We start from the raw sequence: 27,399 nt of genomic DNA, 5'->3' as shown, positions 1-27,399 counted from the left end.
ATCATATCTTGGGTCACAAATCAAGGCTTGGTAAATTTAAGAAAATTGAAATCATATCAAGTATCTTTTATGACCACATCACTATGAGACTAGATATCAATTACAGGAAAAAATCTGTAAAAAATACAAACACTTGGAGGCTAAACAATACACTACTTAATAACCAAGAGATCACGGAAGAAATCAAAAAATACCTAGAAACAAATGACAATGAAAACATGACTACCCAAAACCTATGGTTTCAGTGCAACCTATGGGATGCAGCAAAAGCAGTTCTAAGAGGGAAGTTTATAGCAATACAATCTTACCTCAAGAAACATCTCAAATAAAGAACATAACCTTGCACCTAAAGCAGTTAGAGAAAGAAGAACAACCGCCCCCCCCCCCGAATTTAGCAGAAGGAAAGAAATCATAAAGACCAGATAAGAACTAAATGAAAAAGAAATGAAGGAAACAATAGTAGAGATCAATAAAACTAAAAGCTGGTTCTTTGAGAAGATAAACAAAATTGATAAGTCATTAGCCAGACTCATCAAGAAAAAAAGAGAGAAGACTCAAATCAATAGGATTAGAAATGAAAAAGGAGAAGTAACAACTGACACTGCAGAAATACAAAGGACCATAAGAGATTACTACAAGCAACTCTATGCCAATAAAATGGACAACCTGCAAGAAATGGACAAAGCACAACCTTCTGAGACTGAACCAGGAAGAAATAGAAAATATAAACAGACCAATCACAAGCACAGAAATTGAGAATGTGATTAAAAAACTTCCAAAAAACAAAAGCCCAGGACCAGATGGCTTCACAGGCAAATTCTATCAAACAATTAGAGAAGAGCTAAAACCTATCCTTCTCAAATTCTTTCAAAATATAGCAGAGGGAGCAACACTCCTAAACTCATTCTACAAGGCCACCATCACCTGATACCAAAACCAAAGATATCATAAAGAAAGAATACTAAAGGCCAATACCACTGCTGAACGTAGGTGCAAAAATCCTGAACAAAATACTAGCAAACAGAGGGGGACCTTGAAGATGGCGGAAGAGTAAGACGCGGAGATCGCCTTCCTCCCCACGGATACACCAGAAATACATCCACACGTGGAACAACTCCTACAGAACTCCTACTGAAGGCTGGCAGAAGACCTCAGACCTCCCAAAAGGCAAGAAACTCCCCACGTAACTGGGCAGGGCAAAAGAAAAAACAGAGACAAAAGAATAAGGACGGCACCTGCACCAGTGGGAGGGAGCTGTGAAGGAGGAAAAGTTTCCACACACTAGGAAGCCCCTCCGCGGGCGGAGACTGCGGGAGGCGGAGGGGGGAGTTTCGGGACCGCGGAGTAGTGCACAGCGACGGGTGCGGAGGGCAAAGCGGGGAGATTCCTGCACAGACGATCGGTGCCGACCGGCACTCACCAACCCGAGAGGCTTGTCTGCTCACCCGCCGGGGCGGGCGGGGCTGCGAGCTGAGGCTCGGGTTTTGGTTTTGGACGGAGCTCAGGGAGAGGACTGGGGTTGGCGGCTTGAACATAGCCTGAAGGGGTTAGTGCACCACGACTAGCCGGGAGGGAGTTCGGGGAAAAGCCTGCACCGGCCGAAGAGGCAAGAGACTTTTTCTTCCCTCTTTGTTTCCTGATGCGCGAGGAGAGGGGTTTAAGAGCGCTGCTTAAAGGAACTCCAGAGACGGGCGCGAGCCGCGGCTAAAAGCGCGAACCCCAGAGACGGGCGCGAGCCGCGGCTGAGGGCGCGAGCCCCCGAGACGGGCGCGAGCCGCGGCGGGAAGCGCGAGCCCCAGAGACGGGCGGGAGACGCTAAGGCTGCTGCTGCCGCCACCAGGGGGGCTGTGTGCGAGCACAGGTCACTCTCCGCGCCCCTCTTCCGCGGAGCCTGTGCAGCCCGCCACTGCCAGGTTCCCGGGATCCAGGGACAACTTCCCCGGGAGTACGCACGGCGGGTCTCAGGCTGGTGCAACATCACGCCGGCCTCTGCCGCAACGTCACGCCGCCTCTGCCGCAACGTCACGCCGCCTCTGCAGCCGCAGGCCCGCCCCGCACGCAGTGCCCCTCCTACCCCCATCCCCCAACCCCCGGCCTGAGTGAGCCGGAGGCCCCGAATCAGCGGCTCCTTTAACCCCGTCCTGTCTGAGCGAAAAAACAGACGCCCTCCAGCGACCTACACGCAGAGGCAGGGCCAAATCCAAAGCTGAGCTCCTGTGAGCTGTGAGAACAAAGAAGAGAAAGGGAAATCTCTCCCAGCAGCCACAGAAGCAGCGGATTAAAGCTCCACAATCAACTTGATATACCCTGCATCTGTGGAATACCTGAATAGACAAGGAATGATCCCAAATTGAAGAGGTGGAATTAAGGAGCGAGATCTATGATTTTTTTCCCTTTTCCTCTTTTTGTGAATGTGTACGTGTATGCTTCTGTGTGAGATCCTGTCTGTATACTCTTGCTTCCACCATTTGTCCTAGGGCTCTATCCGTCCATGACTTTTTTTAAAAAATTCTTTTTCTTAATAATTAAGTTTAATTGTGATAACTTTATTATACTTTACCTTCGTTCTTTCTTTCTTTCCTTCCTTCCTTCCCTCCTTTAGACAACGAATCACCCCAAATTGAGGAGGTGGTCTCAGGGAGCAGGATTTATGATTTTTCCCCCTTTACCTCTTTTTGTGAAGGTGTATGTGTATGCTTCTGTGTAAGATTTTCTCTGTATAGCTTTGCTTCCAACATTTGTCCTAAGGTTCTATCCGTCCCTTTTTTTTTTTCTAAATATTTTTTAATTCAATAACTATATTATACTTTATTTTATTTTTACTGTATCATCTTTCTTTCTGTCTTTTTTCCTTCTTTCCCTCCTTCCTTCCTTCCTCCCTCCCTCCCTCCCTCCCTCCTTTCTTTCCTTCTTTGCTTCTTTCTTCCTTCCTTCCTTTCCTCCTTTCCTTCTTTCTTTACTCATACTTCTACTAATTCTCCCTACTTTTTCGCCCTTTTATTCTGAGCTGTGTGGGTGAAAGGCTCTTGGTGCTCCAGCCAGGAGTCAGGGCTCTGCCTCTGAGGTAGGAGAGCCAACTTCAGGACACTGGTCAACAAGAGACCTCCCAGCTCCACATAATATTAAACGGTGGAAATATCCCAGAGACCTCCATCTTAACACCAGCACCCAGCTTCACTCAACGACCAGCAAGCCACAGTGCTGGACAACCTATGCCAAACAACTAGCAAAACAGGAACACAACCCCACCCATTAGCAGAGAGGCTGCCTAAAATCATAATAAGGCCACAGACACCCCAAAACACACCACCAGACGTGAACCTGCCCACTAGAGAGACAAGATCCAGCCTCATCCAGCACAACACAGGCACTAGTCCCCTCCACCAGGAAGCCTACACAACCCACTGAAACAACCTTAGCCACTGGAGACAGACATCAAAAACAACGGGAACTACGAACCTGCAGCCTGCAAAAAGGAGACCCCAAACACAGTAAGATAAGCAAAATGAGAAGACAGAAAAACACACAGCAGATGAAGGAGCAAGATAAAAACCCACCAGACCTAACAAATGAAGAGGAAATAGGCAATCTACCTGAAAAAGAATTCAGAATAATGATAGTAAGGATGATCCGAAATCTTGGAAGTAGAATGGACAAAATGCAAGAAACAGTTAACAAGGACCTACAAGAACTAAAGATGAAACAAGCAACGATGAACAATGCAATAAATGAAATTAAAATCACTCTAGATAGGATCAATAGCAGAATAACTGAGGCAGAAGAACGGATAAGTGACCTGGAAGATAAAGTAGTGGAAATAACTACTGCAGAGCAGAATAAAGAAAAAAGAATGAAAAGAACTGAGGACAGTCTCAGAGACCTCTGGGACAACATGAAACGCACCAACATTCGAATTATAGGGGTTCCAGAAGAAGAAGAAAGAAAGAAAGGGACTGAGAAAATATTTGAAGAGATTATAGTTGAAAACTTCCCTAATATGGGAAAGGAAATAGTCAATCAAGTCCAGGAAGCACAGAGGGTCCCATACAGGATAAATACAAGGAGAAACACGCCAAGACACATATTAATCAAACTGTCAAAAATTAAATACAAAGAAAGCATATTAAAAGCAGCAAGGGAAAAACAACAAATAACACACAAGGGAATCCCCATAAGGTTAACAGCTGATCTCTCAGCAGAAACCCTACAAGCCAGAAGGGAGTGGCAGGACATACTGAAAGTGATGAAGGAGAATAGCCTGCAACCAAGACTACTCTACCCAGCAAGGATCTCATTCACATTTGATGGAGAAATTAAAACCTTTACAGACAAGCAAAAGCTGAGAGAGTTCAGCACCACCAAACCAGCTTTACAACAAATGCTAAAGGAACTTCTCTAGACACGAAACACAAGAGGAGGAAATGACCTATAGTAGCGAACCCAAAACAATATATAAAATGGAAATAGGAACATACATATCGATAATTACCTTAAATGTAAATGGACTAAATGCTCCCACCAAAAGACACAGATTGGCTGAATGGATACAAAAACAAGACCCTTATATATGCTGTCTACAAGAGACCCACTTCAGAACTAGAGACACATACAGACTGAAAGTAAGGGGATGGAAAAAGATATTCCATGCAAATGGAAACCAAAAGAAAGCTGGAGTAGCAATTCTCATATCAGACAAAATAGACTTTAAAATAAGGACTATTAAAAGGGACAAAGAAGGACACTACATAATGATCAAGGGACCGATCCAAGAAGAAGATATAACAATTGTAAATATTTATGCACCCAACATAGGAGCACCTCAATACATAAGGCAAATACTAACAACCATAAAAGGGGAGATCAACAGTAACACATTCATAGTAGGGGACTTTAACACCCCACTTTCACCCATGGACAGATCATCCAAAATGAAAATAAATAAGGAAACACAAGCTTTAAATGATACATTAAACAAGATGGACTTAATTGATATTTATAGGACACTCCATCCAAAAACAACAGAATACACATTTTTCTCAAGTGCTCATGGAACATTCTCCAGGATATATCATATCTTGGGTCACAAATCAAGCCTTGGTAAATTTAAGAAAACTGAAATTGTATCAAGTATCTTTTCCGACCACAACGCCATGAGACTAGATATCAATTACAGGAAAAGATCTTTAAAAAATACAAACACATGGAGGCTAAACAATACACTACTTAATAATGAAGTGATCACTGAAGAAATCAAAGGGGAAATCAAAAAATACCTAGAAACAAATGACAATGGAGACACAACGACCCAAAACCTATGGGATGCAGCAAAAGCAGTTCTAAGGGGGAAGTTTATAGCAATACAAGCCCACCTTAAGAAGCAGGAAACATCTCGAATAAACAACCTAACCTTGCACCTCAAGCAATTAGAGAAAGAAGAACAAAAAAACCCCAAAGCTAGCAGAAGGAAAGAAATCATAAAAATCAGATCAGAAATAAATGAAAAAGAAATGAAGGAAACAATAGCAAAGATCAATAAAACTAAAAGCTGGTTCTTTGAGAAGATAAACAAAATAGATAAACCACTAGCCAGACTCATCAAGAAAAAAAGGGAGAAGACTCAAATCAATAGAATTAGAAATGAAAAAGGAGAAGTAACAACTGACACTGCAGAAATAAAAAAAATCATGAGAGATTACTACAAGCAACTCTATGCCAATAAAATGGACAATCTGGAAGAAATGGACAAATTCTTAGAAATGCACAACCTGCCAAGACTGAATCAGGAAGAAATAGAAAATATGAACAGACCAATCACAAGCACTGAAATTGAAACTGTGATTAAAAACCTTCCAACAAACAAAAGCCCAGGACCAGATGGCTTCACAGGTGAATTCTATCAAACGTTTAGAGAAGAGCTAACACCTATCCTTCTCAAACTCTTCCAAAATATAGCAGAGGGAGGAACACTCCCAAATTCCTTCTACGAAGCCACCATCACCTTGATACCAAAACCAGACAAGGATGTCACAAAGAAAGAAAACTACAGGCCAATATCACTGATGAACATAGATGCAAAAATCCTCAACAAAATACTAGCAAACAGAATCCAACAGCACATTAAAAGGATCATACACCATGATCAAGTGGGGTTTATTCCAGGAATGCAAGGATTCTTCAATATACGCAAATCTATCAATGTGATAAACCATATTAACAAATTGAAGGAGAAAAACCATATGATCATCTCAATAGATGCAGAGAAAGCTTTCGACAAAATTCAACACCCATTTATGATAAAAACCCTCCAGAAAGTAGGCATAGAGGGAACTTTCCTAAACATAATAAAAGCCATATATGACAAGCCCACAGCAAACATCATCCTCAATGGTGAAAAACTGAAAGCATTTCCACTAAGATCAGGAACAAGACAAGGTTGCCCACTCTCACCACTCTTATTCAACATAGTTTTGGAAGTTTTAGCCACAGCAATCAGAGAAGAAAAGGAAATAAAAGGAATCCAAATCGGAAAAGAAGAAGTAAAGCTGTCACTGTTTGCAGATGACATGATACTATACATAGAGAATCCTAAAGATGCTACCAGAAAACTACTAGAGCTAATCAATGAATTTGGTAAAGTAGCAGGATACAAAATTAATGCACAGAAATCTCTGGCATTCCTATATACTAATGATGAAAAATCTGAAAGTGAAATCAAGAAAACACTCCTCTTTACCATTGCAACAAAAAGAATAAAATATCTAGGAATAAACCTACCTAAGGATACGAAAGACCTGTATGCAGAAAATTATAAGACACTGATGAAAGAAATTAAAGATGATACAAATAGATGGAGAGATATACCATGTTCTTGGATGGGAAGAATCAACATTGTGAAAATGACTCTACTACCCAAAGCAATCTACAGATTCAATGCAATCCCTATCAAACTACCACTGGCATTTTTCACAGAACTAGAACAAAAAATTTCGCAATTTGTATGGAAACACAAAAGACCCCGAATAGCCAAAGCAATCTTGAGAACGAAAAAAGGAGCTGGAGGAATAAGGCTCCCTGACTTCAGACTATATTACAAAGCAACAGTAATCAAGACAGTATGGTACTGGCACAAAAACAGAAAGATAGATCAGTGGAACAGGATAGAAAGCCCAGAGATAAACCCACGCACATATGGACACCTTATCTTTGATAAAGGAGGCAGGAATGTACAGTGGAGAAAGGACAGCCTCTTCAATAAATGGTGCTGGGAAAACTGGACAGGTACATGTAAAAGTATGAGATTAGATCACTCCCTAACACCATACACAAAAATAAGCTCAAAATGGATTAAAGACCTAAATGTAAGGCCAGAAACTATCAAACTCTTAGAAGAAAACATAGGAAGAACACTCTATGACATAAATCACAGCAAGATCCTTTCTGACCCACCTCCTAGAGTAATGGAAATAAAAACAAAAATAAACGAATGGGACCTAATGAAACTTCAAAGCTTTTGCACAGCAAAGGAAACCATAACCAAGACCAAAAGACAACCCTCAGAATGGGAGAAAACATTTGCAAATGAAGCAACTGACAAAGGATTAATCTCCAAAATTTACAAGCAGCTCATGCAGCTCAATAACAAAAAAACAAACAACCCCATCCAAAAATGGGCAGAAGACCTAAATAGACATTTCTCCAAAGAAGATATACAGAATGCCAACAAACACATGAAAGAATGCTCAACATCATTAATCATTAGAGAAATGCAAATCAAAACTACAATGTGATATCATCTCACACCAGTCAGAATGGCCATCATCAAAAAATCTAGAAACAATAAATGCTGGAGAGGGTGTGGAGAAAAGGGGACACTCTTGCACTGCTGGTGGGAATGTGAATTGGTTCAGCCACTGTGGAGAACAGTATGGAGGTTCCTTAAAAAACTACAAATAGAATTACCATATGACCCAGCAATCCCACTACTTGGCATATACCCTGAGAAAACCAAAATTCAAAAAGAGTCATGTACCAAAATGTTCATTGCAGCTCTATTTACAATAGCCAGGACATGGAAACAACCTAAGCGCCCATCATCGGATGAATGGATAAAGAAGATGTGGCACATATACACAATGGAATATTACTCAGCCTTAAAAAGAAATGAAATTGAGCTATTTGTAATGAGATGGATAGACCTAGAGTCTGTCATACAGAGTGAAGTAAGTCAGAAAGAAAAAGACAAATACCGTATGCTAACACATATATATGGAATTTAAGGGAAAAAAATGTCATGAAGAACCTAGGGGTAAGATAGGAATAAAGACGCAGACCTACTGGAGAACGGACTTGAGGGTATGGGGAGGAGGAGGGGTGAGTTTTGACAGGGCGAGAGAGAGTCATGGACATATACACACTAACAAACGTAGTAAGGTAGATAGCTGGGGGGAAGCAGCCGCAAGGCACAGGGATATTAGCTCGGTGCTTTGTGACAGCCTGGAAGGGTGGGATGGGGAGAGTGGGAGGGAGGGAGACGCAAGAGGGAAGACATATGGGAACATATGTATATGTATAGCTGATTCACTTTGTTATAAAGCAGAAACTAACACACCATTGTAAAGCAATTATACCCCAATAAAGATGTTAAAAAAAAAAAAATACTAGCAAACAGAATCCAACAGAACAGTAAAAGGATCATACACCATGATCAAGTGGGGTTGATCCCAGGAATGCAAGAATTCTTCAACATACGCAAATCAATCAATGTGATAAACCATATTAACAAACTGAAGGAGAAAAACTATATGAACATCTCAATGGATGTAGAAAAAGATTTTGACAAAATTCAACACCCATTTATGATAAAAACCCTCCAGAAAGTAGGCATAGAGGGAACTTACCTCAACATAATAAAGGCCATATATGACAAACCCACAGCCAACATCGTTCTCAATGGGGAAAAAACGAAACCATTTCCTCTAAGATCAGGAACAAGACAAGGCTGATCACTCTCACCACTATTTTTCAATATAGTTTTGGAAGTTTTAGGCACGGCAATCAGAGAAGAAAAAGAAATAAAAGGAATCCAAATTGGAAAAGAAGAAATAAAGCTGTCACTGTTTGCACATGACATGATACTATACATATAGAATCCTAAAGATGTTACCAGAAAACTACTAGAGCTAATCAATGAATTTGGTAAAGTGGCAGGATACAAAATTAATGCACAGAAATCTCTGGCATTCCTATACACTAAGGATGAAAAATATGAAAGAGAAATTAAGGAAACACTCCCATTTACCATTGCAACGAAAAGAATAAATACCTAGGAATAAACCTACCTAGGGAGACAAAGACCTGTATGCAGAAAACCATAAGACACTGATGAAAGAAATTAAAGATGATACAAACAGATGGAGAGATATACCATGTTCTTGGAGTGGAAGAATCAATATTGTGAAAATGACTGTACTACCCCAAGCAATCTGAGATTCAATGCAATCCATAACAAACTACCAATGGCATTTTTCACAGAACTAGAACAAAAAATTTCACAATTTGTATGGAAACACAAGAGACCCCGAATAGCCAAAGCAATCTTGAGTAAGAAAAATGGAGATGGAGGAATCAGGCTCCCTGACTTCAGACTGTGCTAAAGCTACAGTAATCAAGACAGTATGGTACTGGCACAAAAACAGAAATACAGATCAGTGGATCAGGATAGAAAGCCCAGAGGTAAACCCACGCATACATGGACACCTTATTTTTGATAAAGGAGGCAAGAATATACATGGAGAAAAGACAGCCTCTTCAATAAGTGGTGCTGGGAAAACTGGACAGCTACATGTAAAAGAATGAAATTAGAACACTCCCTAACACCATACACAAAAATAAACTCAAAATGGATTAAAGACCTAAATGTAAGTCCAGACAGCATAAAACTCTTAGAGGAAAACATAGGAAGAACACACTTTGACATAAATCACAGAAAGATTCTTTTTGACCCACCCCCTAGAGAAATGGAAATAAAACAAAAATAAATAAATGGGACCTAATGAAATTTAAAAGCTTTTGCACAGCCAAGAAAACCATAAACAAGATGAAAAGGCAACACTCAGAATGGGAGAAAATATTTTCAAATGAAGCAACTGACAAAGGATTAATCTCCAAAATATATAAGCAGCTCATGCAGCTCAATATCAAAAAAACAAACAACCAATCCAAAAATGGGCAGAAGATCTAAACAGACATTTATCCAAAGATACACAGATTGCCAACAAACACATGAAAGGATGCTCAATACCACTAATCATTAGAGAAATGCAAATCAAACTACAATGAGGTATCACCTCACACCAGTCAGAATGGCCATCATCAAAAAATCGACAAACAATGAATGCTGGAGAGGGTATGGAGAAAAGGGAACCCTCTTGCACTGTTGGTGGGAATGTAAATTGATACAGCCACTGTGGAGAACAGTATGGAGGTTCCTTAAAAAACTACAAATAGAACTACCATATGACCCAGCAATCCCACTACTGGGCATATACCCTGAGAAAACCATAATTCAAAAAGAGTCATATACCACAATGCTCATTGCAGTTCTATTTACAATAGCCAGGACCCGGAAGCAACCTAAGTGTCCATTGACAGATGAATGGATAAAGAAGATGTGGCACATATATACAATGGAATATTCCTCAGCCATAAAAAGAAACAAAATTGAGTTACCTGCAGTGAGGTGGATGGACCTAGAGACTGTCATAAAGAGTGAAGTAAGTCAGAAAGAGAAAAACAAATACCGTATGCTAACATATATATATGGAATCTAAAAAAAAAAAAAATCGTTCTGATGAACCTAGAGGCACGACAGAAATAAAGACGCAGACGTAGAGAATGGACTTGAGGACACAGGGAGGGGGAAGGAGAATCTGGGACGAAGTGAGGGAGTGGCATGGACATATATACACTACCAAATGTAAAATAGGCAGCTAGTGGGAAACAGCTGCATCACATGGCGAGATCAGCTCGGTGCTTTATGACCACCTAGAGGGGTGGGATAGGGAGGGTGGGAGGGAGATGCAAGAGGGAGGAGATATGGGGATATATGTATACGTACAGCTGATTCACTTTGTTATTCAGCAGAAATTAATACAACATTGTAAAGCAATTATACTCCAATAAAGATGTTAAAAAAAATAGTGGGTATTGGAAATAGTCTAAATACCCAGAAACATAATAAGGCTAAGTGGGTTATAAAAAATAAAGATGTCAGTGCACCCATGTTGGAATGTTTATGATATAACGTAAAGAGAAAAAATTTATTAATGCCATCTGCACTTTGCTGAAAATTATAAAATATGTATGCCAATGAATAAGAATTGAACAGGAAATGGAAAGATGAAACAGGAGAATGGGATCTTGAGCTCTCTTATTTATTTTTCATGAGGTTTCAATAAAACCTCTGTAAATATTGTTTTGATCATTTTGGTAAGTTGTGTAAGGAATTATTTTCAAAGGAAGGGGAGCCCTTTTGAAGGTGGGCTAAACTTGGTGACTCATGTCCAAAGACTAGAACATAGAAAGGGAGAAGATTAACTTTTTGGTGGAGAAATGTGGCAAACACACCTTAACCAAGGGATGGGGGTAACATTCCCAGTGGTGTGTGGATATCAGATACCCCTGATATGATCTGATGCGAAGGGCACCTCACCTCTGTGTATTCTTTCCAAAATCCCAAAATCCCAGGATAATTATGAGAAAAACATCAAAGCCCAAATGGGGGACACTCTGCAGGCTACATGGCTAGTACTCCTCAAGACTGTCAAGGTCATGAAAACTAAGGAGAGACAGAAATTGCCACAGAGCAGAATAGGCTGGGGAGACGTGACGGCTAAATGCAGTATGGTGCCCTGGATTGGACCCTGGAACGGAAGGAGGACTTTGATGTAAAAGTGAGGAAACCCCAGTAAAATCTGGAGCGTTGCTTGCTAAGAGTAATTAATTTCATTTTCTTTATTTTAACAAATATATCACGGTAATGTGAGATGCTAGCAAGGAGAAACTGGGTAAGCAGCACGTGGGAACTCTGGACTATCTCTGCAACCTTCCTGTAAACCCCAAATACTCCAAAATCAAAGTTTATTAGAAAGAGAGGGGTGGGATTTGGGAACCTAGAAGAGGAAAGGGAGAAAAGACTGATGGTGGAGCAGAGGAATATTTTTCCAATATCATCTAGAGTGAGACAAGGAAAACTGAGTAAATACAGTGGGAGCACTGGGGCTGCACTTCAGGGGGGTCAGAAAGAGGGATGATGACGAGATACGGGTGGACGCACAGACAGAAATAAACTGGGTGTTGGTGAAGTGAGTCAGCACAACAAGCTGGTATACACAAAGCAACGTTATATTAAAAGGACCTATTGTACAGCACAGGGAACTCTACTCAATATTCTGTAATAACCTAAACGGGGAAAGAATCTGAAAAAGAATGGATATATATATGGATATATATGAATCACTTTGCTGTCCACCTGAAACTAACACAACATTGTAAATCAACTATACCCCGATAAAAAATAAAAATTAAAAAAAAGAAAACTGCCCAACATTTTGTTAACTAAGAATATAAGTTTCTCTGTTTCTTCTGAGACATGACCACATTGAGGATGGGCTAGTCCTAATTTTTAAAGTAAGTAATAAATGTCAAAATTCAGAGAGAGCTTCAGTGAGATAGGTTTGGGCTCTGCAGGACAGAGCAGATTAGTGAAATCAGCTGAGCTCCAGTATCTTTCGCCCAAATACTGACATTTATCCAACTAAAATAATACGTTATTAGAAGCCAATTAGCTCACCACGTGCTAGAGCCTGCACTTTTTGGAAGCGGGGACCAAAACAAATTGGAAATAACCCCTAAATAAGTGTCTCTCCCAACCCAGTGCCAGGACAGCCTTAAAATCAGTGCTTGTAGAGAGAGGCGGAGCTGTCAGCCCACCAGTCATGATCGCACCTATTCCTTCAAGTCACTGTGTCTCCAATATCATAGATGAGGACATCCACCCGGGTTTGGGAAATCACCTGCTGCCACTCGAAGTGCAGCCACGAGCCTCAGATCCATCTCCTCCTGGGTATCTGCTCTTCACGCCTTCCTCACCTACTCCTCATACTGTTCAGTCTGGTTTTTCATTTATTTCCAAATCACTATATCAAGATAAAGAGGTAACTACTTTGGCATACATTTTAAAAATTCTGTGTCTTTTATTCTTTTCTCAAAATAAAATAGAAATTATTCAGGAATATACTGAACAAATAATTTTTGCCCGGTATATTAATTAGGATATCTCTTAATCATATTTCTTAGCTGTGAACTTCTTAAGTTTTTATTCAGTTGAATGCAGTAAATTCTTCATTTCCTTATGCTTATTCAAAGTGTTTTTTGAGCGTCTTCATTTCAACATAAAATGGCCAAGCCCTGTTATGGGAAGGATATTGTGCAAACCCAGCAGACCCCAAAAAATCAGAGGTGTTACATGATGTAACGTAACTGCCTACTTTTAAAACGGTGCCCATTCTGTACTTTTTCTTTGTTTCTATCCACATGTCTCTTTCTTTCTTAGTCTAGAGAAAGGGTAAATAAAACTCTATAAATTTTGAAACTGAGATACCTAGAGTATAAAATTGTTTAAAATTTGGGATCAAAAATCCTCCCCACTGGAGCTATAATTGTCACCCTGATTTGCTGAGCATTTCGGCTATGTTTCCTGATCCCTGTCAAGAAGGATGATAATAATGTAATCTCTGGATCTGAGCTAATAATAATAATAATAATAGCCATACTTTCTAGAGTACTTCTTATTTGCTTGTCACTATGCTAAATGCTTTTCATATAGTATTTCATTTTAGTGTTTACAATAATCCAATAAGGTATATACATACCTTATTATTAGCATCATCTTATAGATGATGAAACTAAGGCCAGAAAAGTAAGGGAAAGAGGCAGGATTTGAACTTACCACTCGTAATAAATGCAATATATTCCCAAGTCACCACATACAGCACAAGAAGAGGCTAGGAGATGGAGAGCATCTCAGAAACCAATCTCAACAAACAGTCACATTCACTGGCTTCTTATAACTAGAATAAGGTACTCCCAGGCTTCAGTGACACTCTGCTTCTTAAGAGGAGAAGCAGTAGAAAAGATCACATCTGATGGGCAAAGGCCCCTCACACAGCAGGTGGTACATGCTGCCTCTGCAGACGTGCCTTTAATGTTGGCCTAGCTTCACCACTAACATCTTACCTGGACCCATAGAGTCATCGTCCCAGCCTCCACCTCATGACCTTTTCAAAAGCAGTGGAGAAATGAGAGAGAGAAAGAGATCTGGAGAATATCAAGGATATCACAGAAAGAAAAAGGAACCTAAGGACGTTTTAGAAAGTAGAGTGGCAGAGTTTTGACCACAAAACAAGGCCTTAATTGAGATGAAGACGCGTAAAGGATTTGATATCGTCATAGATCACAGATCAGATTATTTTGCCATTTAAGTTTCTCATTTCTCAAAGTAGAAGAAGGACTAGCTTGGCCACAACCGGAAAACAAACAAAAACTTTTTTGATTTTCTAAAATGGAAAACTGCCAGAAGCAAATTCAGAATTTCACTAATCTATGCTTGTGCATTAAAGTGTAAATATTCAACAAAAAAGATCACCTTAGAGCTAAACTGGTAAACCTCTACCTGTCTTGCTCTGTGGTTATGGTCCCTTTGCCGGCTCAGGTCTCAGAGGCAGAAGGAGGCACTGTGGATAGAGAATGCTTCTCCCACAGCTCAGGTGTCCTAGTCAAATGCTTGTCATTAAACAAAGAACCGGCCCCAGGGACACAGGAGAAACCTCAGACAGGCTAAGAGAACTGAGGGTTCTCTTAGGAGAGGGAAGGAAAGAAGATGCTTCTTATCAAAGTGTGCGAGGAAGAAACTGGCATCCCATGCCTTCTCTATAATCCCTAGTGCTCGTAATGAAGCTTCCGAAAACAAGGTAAGTTGGGGAAAATACATCACTGTTACTAGAGACAGTTCCAAAATTTGGAAAGCTGTCTTATGGTGATCATATTTTCTTAGCGTTATTTCAGAGCAATGATCGAAAGTGTCTGTTATTTATAATACTGTCCAAGAGTTGGGTTTGTAAATATAACAGGAAGTAGAATTTTTCTGGCTCTGAAATCCTACCTTTCCACAAAAATATTTCATACGACGCATTTCAAACAGCTCCGTGGCCCTTAGTGTGTTAGGTGAGCACGTGTTAAGAAGTCTTGAGAGCAACCCTATTGCTGAGCCTTCCGAGGAGTTTGATGGGATCTTCCTGAACTGTTTCTGACCACCTCATATTAGTGCTATTGGCAATGAGAGGAAGAACCAGTGGAGCTTAGTTCAAGTTCATTACCACTGCAAGAAATGAAACTCACAGTGTACATCCTACATCAATATATTCGTCGTGTCCATGGACCCAGGGCAAAATATTTCTTTTTCAATTTTGATTTGAACCTGTAATTGGCAATTCCTTGCAATGGCTCTTTCAGTCTCCAATTTTCTCACTGAAGAGCTGTACAGTTCAATATTTGTGCCAGGTCCTATACATCACTCCTTTAGAAAAATATTTCCACTCAAAGAAATTGGAAAAAAGAAGGAAGGGCAAGACAGAACAGACTTTTGGCCCTTCTTCTAATTGAGAATGACAACCAAAACCATTTCAGTTGCATTCAGCTGTCATTGTTACTCCCAATAAAATAGGAATGTTCACGCTCTAAAGTAACTAACACACAAATAACCATCAATTGAGGACTTACTATATTTAATACGATGTTTTTTGAGTTCTGAGGCAAAACCTAACAACCTTCAAAGGAATTACAATTAATAATGCAAGAGGTCCTGACTCATCTGAAAGTAATTTGGTACAAGAAAAAGCCCACAAAATATTTCTGAACTTGTTTTAGGAATTCTATTCCTGGTCAGTTTAAATGGGGGAGGATTTCACCTTGAAGTATCAAAACTTCAGCAGGAGTTGTTCATTTCGAAAACAACATCATTGGTGACAATACCACTCAGGGTACTTGCATCTTCAATGGCACGTGTTGTCATGGTTCACAGTGATTCTAGATGGAGTGGACACATTTGACCACATTTTGTCTTTTCACATAATAAAGCCTGAACACTTACATGTTTAAATGTAGACTTATAATAAATTAATTTCTTGTTACTTCTCCTTGAAATTATACTTAAAGCATTATGTTTATTCTTTTGAAATTGTATGTGTAGGTAGGTTTTATTATCTGTAATATGATTTCAAAATAGCTAAAGGGATTTATAAAGTATTGATTATGAAAGAGAAGATTGGCTCTAATAGGGTTTAGAATCACTGCTACTTGCTTTAATTTATTAGTAGAATATGTGGAAATATATAGACACATATAGGCATGTTAGTAAGTGACCAAAGAGCCTGTGTGATGTATTTTTCAGTCTAATAAGTGAATCCACTGTTAATGTCACTAAGCAAAGACCCTGGGTGCCTTCTGTTGTGCCGTGACTCTCCACTTACTAGAATTCATCTAAAAGCTCCATTAAACTTGTAAACACTGGAAGCAAAGATGAACTAGAAAAAAAAAAAAACAATTCTTTTTCAGATTACCATTAGTTCTCAAACACACTGTTTGAAACAAGGTCATAAAGAGCTCATATAAATATGCCTCTTATGAATGTGTATGTCCTATTGCTACGTGTCACTTTTTAAAAGCAGAAACTAATTGAAATGGTTATATCTGAACCCCACGTTTGCCATCTCCCTGGCTTTTCTGTCTTGCTGTAAACTCTTCCTCTAAGTTAGGGGTGACTTCCATTTTCCCCGCACAGTACACACTTCCCTCCAAAGTCTGCAATTTAATTTCTACTTCTGTAACTTTAAATATTTTAAAGTCATCATTTTACACTTTCCATTTTCCTCTAAAACTGCCTTCAGTGATGGCTTCCTAACTCCATTATCTTGGAATTACATTGATCACATTTATGGGTTTGCCTTTTAAAAACAAAACAAAAAGCTGTAAAACTGGGGGATCTGAGTCTAATCACAGGATGTGTCAGAGCCAGTGGTGGGGATTACTAATATACCCTAATGTGTTGCGATCAAGGTGAGGTTTATCACAGTCATGTTATTTCATGTCACAGGTAAACCATGTAGAGTAACAGATAGGAGAATAAAGCATCTTTTTTTCCCTGTCAATAGATTCAGTAGTATTCAGCTGCAAAAATAATTTACTCATGGGCTTAAATTAGGCATCTAAGTGATGCACATAAATAAATTGCTGGTGGCTTAAGCAACTAGAAATAACCATCAAGACGATGATTTGTGAGCTATTTGCGATACACCACAAATAAAATCAAAAACTTCACTGCAGATTTCAGGAAAAGATTGATTTAGTGCATAGTTACTTATAAAATCATATATGATAGGTAAACCAAAACCAATTTTAAATAATAGAATTTAAGAATATGCTAGCCCTAGGGAATAATTTAGTACGGCATTGACCATCTCCACTTGCCCTCTCCCCAAATATTATTTCAACTCTGAAAATGAAATATATCTTCTGAAAAAATTAAAAATAGAAGGTAAAAAATTAGGTTGTCAGACTAATCTGTATGAAATAAAATGTTTTCCAGAAAGCTATGACTCGAAGCATTTATCATCTCAACCAGAAACAGTCATCATATGTTTGATTCATTGCATAATACAAAAAGTATATTTTCTTGATTTTTAGACAAAAGTCAAACCACAAAATAATATTTTGTAATGAGTCATTTCTGGGGAACTAGAGATCTAGCTTCATCTTCTGGAATGAATAAATGGTTCATCAACTGAAGTATAAACCTCCTAAGGGCATGAACCATGTGTATGCCATCTGTGTATAAGAGAACACCAGGGAAGATTTTTACACTCAATATGTGTCCCTAATGACCATTCATTATAGTCTCAGTTTTGCTTTAAGAGATGTTAAAAGAGCAGTCCTACTTCCTGCATGTAACTTCTGAACCTTTGTGACATGGTATCCTCCTGATGGTCTCTGTCTTGGTACATGCATCACCACATGTCATGTTACCTGAGTAGAAGCCAGCCTTAATATCCCCCTGCCTACTCCTCTCATCTAACTCACCTCCAAGTTCAGTCACTCATGCTCTCTAAAAGCCTTCAGTCTGCCCCTTCCCTGCATCCCACTCTTACATGTTCTTATCGTCCCCACTGCCCTGGGTTGTAGCAATAGCCTGATACTGACTCTCCCTATTCATGCCCACTTCTATCCATCCATCCCTTATCATAGAGTCAGAGCAATCTTGGTAAAACACAAAGTTGGCCCTGTAGATCCCAGTTTAAAAGTCTTGAATGCATCCCCAAAGTCTTTATGGGCCTGGTTTTGCCAACCTTCAACTTTGGTCCACTGCCCACCTGTCCCTGAGCTCGCTCTGGGTCCTCCCATCCCCCCCCCACACGAGGTCAGCCCCTCCCTCAGCTCCATCCTTCCTTCCCCTCCTGCCCTGCCTGTGCCTCCGCCTTGGGAGTCAGGTGCGGAGCCTTCCGTTAAACTTTTCTGTATCACTCCTCCTGCTAGATGAGACCACCCTCCCTCAGTTTATGCCCATATTTTAACCTACATTTATCTCTCTATTCACACTGCTGCTTCTAAGATACGCTTCTGCTATAGCTGTTGGCTTTTAAAAATAAAACAGAAGGACTTACATGTTTTCTTACCCAATTTTGTCTTGATAGTTTGAGTGCACTTTCCCAGATTGTTGCTTTTACCTCTTTATCATCATTCAGAACATCAGGTAAGCCCTGAGTTTTGCGTATAAACATATCTTTGATTCCTTACACAACTTGTTGGCAAAAAAAAAAAAAATGTCACTGAAAATTATCCAAGACTGAGGCTCCAGTGTAATAATTCATCCACTGCTCACTATGCTTTGAGATCACAGGCGAAAGGTTTAGTGAAAGAAAAAAAAAACGAGTAGTTTGGATTCACTCTGAAAAGGAGAAAAAGAGCTTGATAATTGCCGGGAGGCCCTGGATTCAAACCTTGAAAATGGCCTGGGATGTTGGATGTGTGCTTAACGCTGAATTTTGTAGATGGAATGTTTGGGGCAAAGTAGTGATACTGCAGGAGAGTGAGTTGGACGCCGTTCTCTGGACACAGGAAGCCATCAGAGGAGGCAGGAGGTGGTGGAGAGCCTGTCCAGGGCCTAGAAATTGAAAGATGAAGGACGACTTGGGAATCATGTAGCTTCAGGAAGATCTGGCAACCAAAACGAGAGAAAAGAGCAATGGGGAGAGAAATGACGAACACACAAAAAGGCTGAAACTTTACATAGTAAATGTTTTGACGGGAGAGGCTGCGACCACTGCACTGAATGAGTACTGGATATTATCTCAGCCAATCTGCCGCTTCATTTCTCAAGGGATGACCCAACACTGGCTGTGGCCTCTCTGCTTCCATCATGCTCAAGGTGAGAAAGAATACTGGAGAAACTTGAGTAATTCAAACATTCCAGAAAAGCTGCTGGGGAAAGCTTTTCAAACACAGAAGAAAAAAACTTGACCTTTTATATGACTAAAGTAGAATATCTAAAATATTTCAAAAGAAGCCATGAACCAGGAAATTTTATCACATAGGAAAAAACATTTCATTTTCACCACAATAATTGAAAGGGCCGTTTGGAAGGTAGATAAAACCCTTCAACCAATGTCTGGCAGCAAAAGAAAAGTCACGACTCTACTTTTTGAAAGAACTGAAGGGAAGAAGGTTAAACTTTAAGAATAAATAGATGGTGAAGAAACAAAGCATATTATCTCTGTGTGAAGTAAATGGCATTCTGCAAAGCATATTTTTATCTTATTCTGCTGAACAACGCAAGGCAGGACCATCGAGTCTAACAACAAAGAATTGTTTTATCATGACTGATAGGTAAGTACGAGTAACAAGATGCGTAATTTGCAGAGTACTAGCAGACACTGCATGAGGATTTTAAAAATGAATTTCTTTCAAAAAAGATCCAGCTCGTTATCTTGAGGACCATGAACTATCCCCTTACCTTCAGCTGCTCTGTTCTCACTCTTTCCTCATAGACTCTAACCCCAAACTGGCAAACATGGAATATGATCTTAACTGTCTCCCTCACCTCAGGAAAGATACAGCAAATGAACTTATTTCTTTCCCTCCACTGGCTCTGATTAAAGGTGGCCTAGTCTCTTTGTCCTTCATATTTATGAACCTTCACTTCCTGTGTTTTGAAACACAGGAATTTCCCACAGGAAACACACCCCTGTTACTTTCAAATGTCAATTCAGATAGGAGATAAAAGAATGCCCCGTGCAGCATGTACTATATCAGCCCTTATTGTCCTACGAATGCATCCCTTTCTTTTTTTATTGTATTAGTTGAAAAATCTTGACCCTTCTCTCTTTTACTTTCATGAACATATGTTCTCTGTATCTCTCACTCTACACAGCACTACCCATAACTCTTCTTCAAAAGAAAACAACTTTGGTGCATTCTTTTTGATGTGGTAATTTTGGCCAATTAATGATAATAATATTTAACATGTACTCAGTACTTACAATTTGACCTGAGACGTGACACCTTCTGCGGAGTGTTTCATTGAATCTCAAAGCCACCCTACATTTTAAAGGTACTATTATTATCCTTCTCATTTTAAAGGTATGGTAACAAAGTCGTGGCTACTGAATCTACAGTCAGTATTTGAATCTGAAATGTGATTCAATTTCTTAACAGAAACAATCAAAGGCTCATTATGGACCAGAAGAGTAGGTGTGTATCTTACAGCACATCATAGCTCCTACTTTTTTTTTTTTTTGGCCAGGCTGTGCGGCCTGTGGGATTTTCATTCCTCCACCAGGAATCGAACCCGTGCCCCCTGCAGTGGAAGCACTGAGTCCTAACCACTGGACCGCCAGGGGAGTCCCGCAGCTCCTCCTTTGACCTATACAAACTACTGATTCTGGAGCTCTTTTAAATAAAAACGTTAGCCCACGTGCACAGTGTAAATCAGCTCTACGTGCCCTCCTCGTATCTTCAGTCACCGTCATCTTCAGATGCGCTTGCTTTTCACGCGGAGGCTATGCAGACGTACATGCATCTTTCTCCCGAGAGCGCAGTCTTTCCCAATTGTCAGTCTGATCGCGACCATCTCTGCCACACGAACCCACAGTTTCAGCCCCCCCAGGGCCAGCCGAGTCTGTCGTCCCTCTTCTGCCCTCTGCGCCTCGTCACCAAGTCCACCCGCGGCTGTAATCTCCGTCCTCACCACGCCACTCGAGGCCTCCGTGCCCACGCTCTCAGCCACTCCCCCGCGACCTCGTGCGGGCTGCTCTGTCCGCTGGAACCCTCCTGAATACCTCTTCCACGGTGATCTTCTGTAAAGCCTTCTCCGCCTTCACTGCACAGGTAGTTTTCACCCTGGTATCTCACCCGTCTAGACATTGCTGTCAGAAATGAACACACCTTCTTGTGCACTACACTGTGAGCACCTCCAGGGCAGGAGTGGCCTCAGCCACTCCGGTCCAGTGAGACCAGAGGGCACCAGCCTTTTCACCGACCCACCCAATCTCCTTAATATGCCAGCGACCCCGCCCTCCAGGCTGAGCCCCTGTGAAAACGTCAAGTTCAACGTGCGCCTGGTGGGGAGACTCATGAGGTCTTCCTCGCTTTACCTTATCTTTGAGTATGACCTCACATGACCTGTCTGCTCATCAGTCAATGTAACTGTACATCAAAGTGAAGGACACAAACACTAGATGTCCTGCACACTCTAAATTGTACCCAGTGCCGTTTGGAATAATTTGTCTCCATGATGTTCTTTATTCTTATTACCGTAGAGACTTCTTTTCTTCAGGTTTTTGGTTTTGGTTTGGTTTGGGTGGTGTGTGTGTGTGTGTGTGTGTGTGTAAATTAAAAACAAGATCCTATTTCCGTCTTTGGATGACTACACTTAAGAGAGTACTAAGAATCCTTACTGTTTTTATTACCCATCATTACCAGGTCCATCAAACAAAAGAAATTCCCCATGAAAAATAACAAGTTATCATTTACTAAATGAAGCACTAAGGTGTATACAAAGCTGGAAAAGTAAACATTCAGAAGGTTTTTAATAACAACATTGGAGATGCGGCAAATATATTGCAAAATTTAACATTTGTTCTAACTAAAAAGGATAGTCTTTTTCAAATATTAATAGAGGCCTAATAAGGATCATTTCATTGAGAAATCATTTCATTGTCAAGATGAAAGTCCTTTCGTGTTTGCTGTGTCTATCATGTTTTTACACTAAACATAGACTAGGGTCAAAGGAACAACTGGTGTCGAAGAGCCCAAGACCCAACGTAGAAACGCTAGACTTCAACAGAACCTCACACTCTTCTCTGCACTAATCTCATGAAGTCAGAAAACTCAGACCTAGGCCAAACTGAGGACACGCAGTGCTGAAAACCAAAGCCTGGGAAGGGAGCCCCTCTCGGCCCCCTCCCCCAGCTCCACCTCCACCTCCAAGCAGTTTTAAGCTAGAGGCATTGAGAGTAGTTTTGAAGCAGAAATATGGTAACAAAATTGCAAAATACAGTTGGAGAAGCTGGGTCAAGTTGCAGGAAGACAAGATTGGAGGATGAGGGGCTGGTAGATACAGGAGGACCTCAGCTTTGACTGATTCAAACCCCACCAAACACTTGATTTTTCAAGTATCTTAACAGCAACTGCCAACATGTTCTCATTTATCCCTGCCTTGCCCCATCAGCTCTGGCCTTTTTTAAGATGTGCTGTTCCCTAGTGAAATCTCTATCCCCCTTATCTGGGAACTGACCAATAGGAATCCATCACTTTATCTCCGTGTAACCTGGAGGCCTAAAACAATTAAGTGGGTTAATGGGAAACTTTCAAGAAAGTGACAAGCTTGATATAAGTGACACATCTGATTCAGGGTGGAAATAGGTTAATCAATAAAAATCAATGGAGTCTTGTGCCTTTGGACAAAAGAAAATGTTTCTAGAAGATAGGTACAGCATCATGTATAAAAGGACAGCATACACAGAAACTGTCTAAATAGACAAGTGCTACAGAAACAAAATTTTTACAAAGTGGGCACTAGCTTGGGTTGTTCTTTAGACCTTCTAGCCAATATTATAAAACTCTGAGGAAAATATTATGCAAAATGGAGCAGACTGAAAAATTAAACTGGTGAACTCAAATTTATCTACACTGTATCTTGAATTCCCCCTCTGAAAACACTATTGACCCCCTGCATTTTGGTTGTACATGTAACTGTTCCGTGAGTCCACAGGAAATAAAGATACATTGAAATTTATATCACATTGTGAAACGGAATAGATACATGTTATGTGCTTTGAAGCACCTGTCATGATCAAAATGACTAAAGGCACTTCTAACTAGAAAGCAAAGCAAAAAAATAAAATTGGAAATTTTGTATAATGACATGTAGAAAGGATAATAAAATGCACGTTTTCTGGTTAAAAAAATAAAAGATATAGTTGAAAGAGTAAAAATCCCAGAAGAAACCCCAAAACTACTGAAAAACACCTTTTTTGAAAGTCCAGGGAAAGTAAGTGCTGCAGATCTAAAGGTCTGGATGTTTAAAACAAAACCACTCATGGTTAGACTGGCAAAGTGAAAGTGCCATAGTAGGATGAACTTCTCACCAAAAAACAAAAGATCATTCAACTGAGACAGTGCTGAAGCCCAGAGGCACAAATGAGGCCAAAAGAGTATTTGAAAACCATCTTGCAAAAGACCGCAAAATAAATGCCAAAAAGTTTTTAAATACATCAGAGAGAAAGTGAGAGAAACTTGATAGCATTTGAAAATAGCACCCCCAACAAGTTTTTCAGAGAACAAAAAGAGAATGAGAATAAGGACACTTAAGGAATGATCTGATTCCATCTTTATGGAAGCTATTAGGGAATTTCCAAATTTTCCCATTAGAACAGAGAGGTAACATGTTACTCTAAAGAAATGATGAGCACTTGACCAAACTCAGGAACTGGACAAAAATGACCTCCCTAAGAATAGGGAAACTCCACTCAAGTTTCTCAGCAGATGCTCGATGAAGGCTTGTTTGACAAAATGTGCATCTTATATTTACGAATGGCGGCCATGCTTCAGAACAAGTATCTTTCCAGTGGGCACCATCCAACAGGGGGGCTCTAGATAGGTCACAAAATTAACTACACTGAGGCTCACTCTTGTCCAGAAAACTGGGAGGATATGCAGGAACAGCACTTAGTTCATAACCAGCTATAAACGAGAAAGGACACTACATGATGATATCTGCAAAGAGAAACAACACCTAACTCACCTCCTAGGATTTCTTAAGTAGATAGTGATGTGGAAAAGGAGAGCCAATGGATACACTTATTTAGATTTCCAGAACTTCTTTCTCCACTTTCTATTCACAGATATTGCAAAGCCACGTCCCCCTTTCCAAGAAGGCTCCATCACACTCTCCCCACTGTTCAGAGCCCCGGTGTCATGCTGAATTTCTCTTCCCTTACACGCTCACGCAATCAGTGGCTAGATCCTGTCAGTTGTACCTTCTAAATATCTGTCAAACATGTCTCCTGCTCTCCATCCCCATTGCTCTGTTCTAGTCCAGTCACACCCCCTCCAGGCTGTGTTCCTGAAATAGCCTCTGGCCCAAGCTCCCTCCAGTCTTGGTCCCATGCAAACTACTCTCCACGACACAGTCAGTCTACTCTCTCTCCTCTGGCCAAACCCTTCAATCACCTCCCCATCCCTGGCATGGCACACAGAACCACTTAGTGCATGGCCCCTGCTTGCCTCTCCCTTTTACCTGTCCCCATCCCTACCTCATGTTTTACCTTCCAGGTTCATGGGCTCCCACCTCAAGCACCTCACACTCTTTGTTCTCTGGACGTCTGCACGTGCTGGTCCTACTGTGGAGGGTACATCTACTCGGCTCCTTCTTTGGCCAACTCTTAGCCCTCCTTTAGTTGTCAGACACTCTGCCCACAACTTGCACAATAAGGAAAGACAACGGTCACCTTAAGGGCTCTGATGGCCCCCTTTGGCATTCATCCCCATCAGAGCACCTATCATACGGTGATATAGTACCACCTATTTCTCTCCCCTACTAGTATATAACAGGGATGAGGGCAGGAGCTCTATCTTCTCACTCATCATAATATCTCAGGCTCCTGATGGACTGCCTGGCAACTAGTAACTGCTTACTTGGTGTTTGTGGAAATACTCTTGACACAGAACAAGAAGATCCAATTTTTTAGGGAGCGTGGAAAGGGAATCCAATGCAGCTACCATGTACCCAGCACCTGCTATGACCTCATAGGGCCTTGAATACATTATCTCATTAATCCTCAAGCCTGCCCATAAGGTGTGTATTATTATTCCCATTCTATAGATGAGTAAACTGAAGCTCGATAAAAATGAAGGAACTTTCCAAATGTCACAAGACTATTAGGAAGAAGGGCAGAACCAGAACCCAAAGTTCTCTGCCAACAAATCCATTTTTGTTCTCAGTGTCATGAAGACAAAAAGCAACACAATAGATGGCAAGAACTTCTCTGAAAAGGAAATTGTTAACAGTGTAAATCTCCCATGAATTAATCCTGTAACTAAGCTCACTATTATATATTTAATATATATTTTTTCTATATTTATATTTAATTGTGGAAACATTTATTTAGCATACAATTGACCACCTTCACCATTTTTAAATGGCACAGTTCTGTGGTGTTAGTACAGCCACGTCATCGTGCAACCAATCCTCAAAACTTTTCATCTTGCAAAATTGAAACTATGTACTATAGCCATTAAACACCCCCCATCCCCTGGCCTCACCCCAAGACAACCAACATTCTACTTTCTGTTTCTACGAATCTGACTGCTCTAGGGACCTCATATAAGAGGAATCGTGCAGTATTTGTCTTTTTGTGACTGGCTCATTTCACTTAGAATCATGTCCTCAAGGTTCATCCATATAATATCATGTGTAAGAATTTCCTTCCTTTTTTAAGGCTGAATAGCATTTATTGTGTCTTTACCACATTTTGTTTATCCATTCATCCCTCAGTGGAGACCTGCATTGCTTCCATCTTTTTGGCTTATGAATAATGATTCTGTGAACTTGGTGTACTAAACTCACAATATATTCACGAATAATGTGCTAATAGACATCCATAGCAAAACCTTGCAAATGACACTAAACCATTCTGTGTGGTGAAATAACAAACCAGTGGGGTGAATTACCAAGGTATCTCAGCAACCTGTGAAATATGCAGAAAAGTGGTTAGGTACATTTTAATAAATGCCCAATGGAAGGAATATATTTAGGGGATAAAAAAAATCTCCTCTACTTATCTTTTAGAATGAAGTTAGGTATAAATAATTAAATTATTTAAGGGAAAAAACTACACCAAAAAATACTTCAAACTATATTTTATATATAATGTGCTATAAATCTCTGTTTACCACCCAGGAAAGTACTTTACACTTCCTGGAAGGTATCAGAAGAGGTTGTTCTGTTCCACTTAATTGTGTTTGGAATAAATACCTTTCCTATGTACCGATCGGGGTTGATGCTGACGATTTTCTATGGAAGATTCACTCCCCTCCCTTCACCCCCACCTTTTTGCTGTTTTATTGAGTCATGACTCCTAAGTGCAAAGCACACTGTCCAAGTGTGCTAGGATCGTGGGGAGGGGGATGGGGGATGGTCCTCAATGGAGGGATCTGAGGGTTTTGATGGGGGAGGCAGTAAAGAAACTGGCATGGTACCCACTAGGTGGAATACACAGAAAATGACATAGAGTCCATTTTTTTTTAAGTTTCTTTTCTTTTTTAAAAAAATTATTTTTATTTCTGTCTGCATTGGGTCTTTGTTGCTGCACTCGGGCTTTCTCTAGTTGCGGTGAGCGGGGGCTACTCTTCAGTTGCGGTGTGCGGGCTTCTCATTGCAGTGGCTTCTCCTGTTGCAGAGCATGGGCTCTAGGGTGCGCGGGCTTCAGTAATCGGGGCACGTGGAACCAGTAGGTGTGGCTCGCGCGCTCTAGAGCACAGGCTCAGTAGTTGTGGCGCATGGGCTTAGCTGCTTCATGGCATGTGGGATCTTCCCGGACCGGGGCTTGAACCCGTGCCCCCTACAATGGCAGGCGGATTCTTAACCACTGCAACTCCAGGGAAGTTCCAGCCTATAGTCAATTTAAAAGTAGTCACAAACAACATCTGGGGAGTGGAGAAGGAGGCACTGTTTTCCATTTTAGAGACGGGCCAACGTTTCCTTAGACGTGCCCTGAAGGATGAGTAGCA

General features: G+C 40.5%; 1 protein-coding gene and 1 long non-coding RNA gene across 4 annotated transcripts in view; both read right to left on the bottom strand.

Annotated features, from left to right (window-relative positions):
• CD226 (CD226 molecule) overlaps positions 1 to 27,399 on the bottom strand; it is a 111,169-nt gene that overhangs the window by 59,758 nt on the left and 24,012 nt on the right. The window lies entirely within an intron of this gene.
• On the bottom strand, positions 892 to 8,689 carry LOC116739050. The gene is made up of 3 exons (XR_004345446.1): positions 8,659 to 8,689; positions 3,316 to 3,321; positions 892 to 1,013 (listed from the first exon to the last, which is right to left on the bottom strand). It is a non-coding gene; the product is annotated as an uncharacterized LOC116739050 (long non-coding RNA).

Source organism: Phocoena sinus, chromosome 14 (assembly GCF_008692025.1).
Source record: "Phocoena sinus isolate mPhoSin1 chromosome 14, mPhoSin1.pri, whole genome shotgun sequence".
Lineage (NCBI taxonomy): Eukaryota > Metazoa > Chordata > Mammalia > Artiodactyla > Phocoenidae > Phocoena > Phocoena sinus.
The sequence above is the reverse complement of the archived record's forward strand: the minus strand, read 5'-3'. Positions and strand labels throughout refer to the sequence as shown.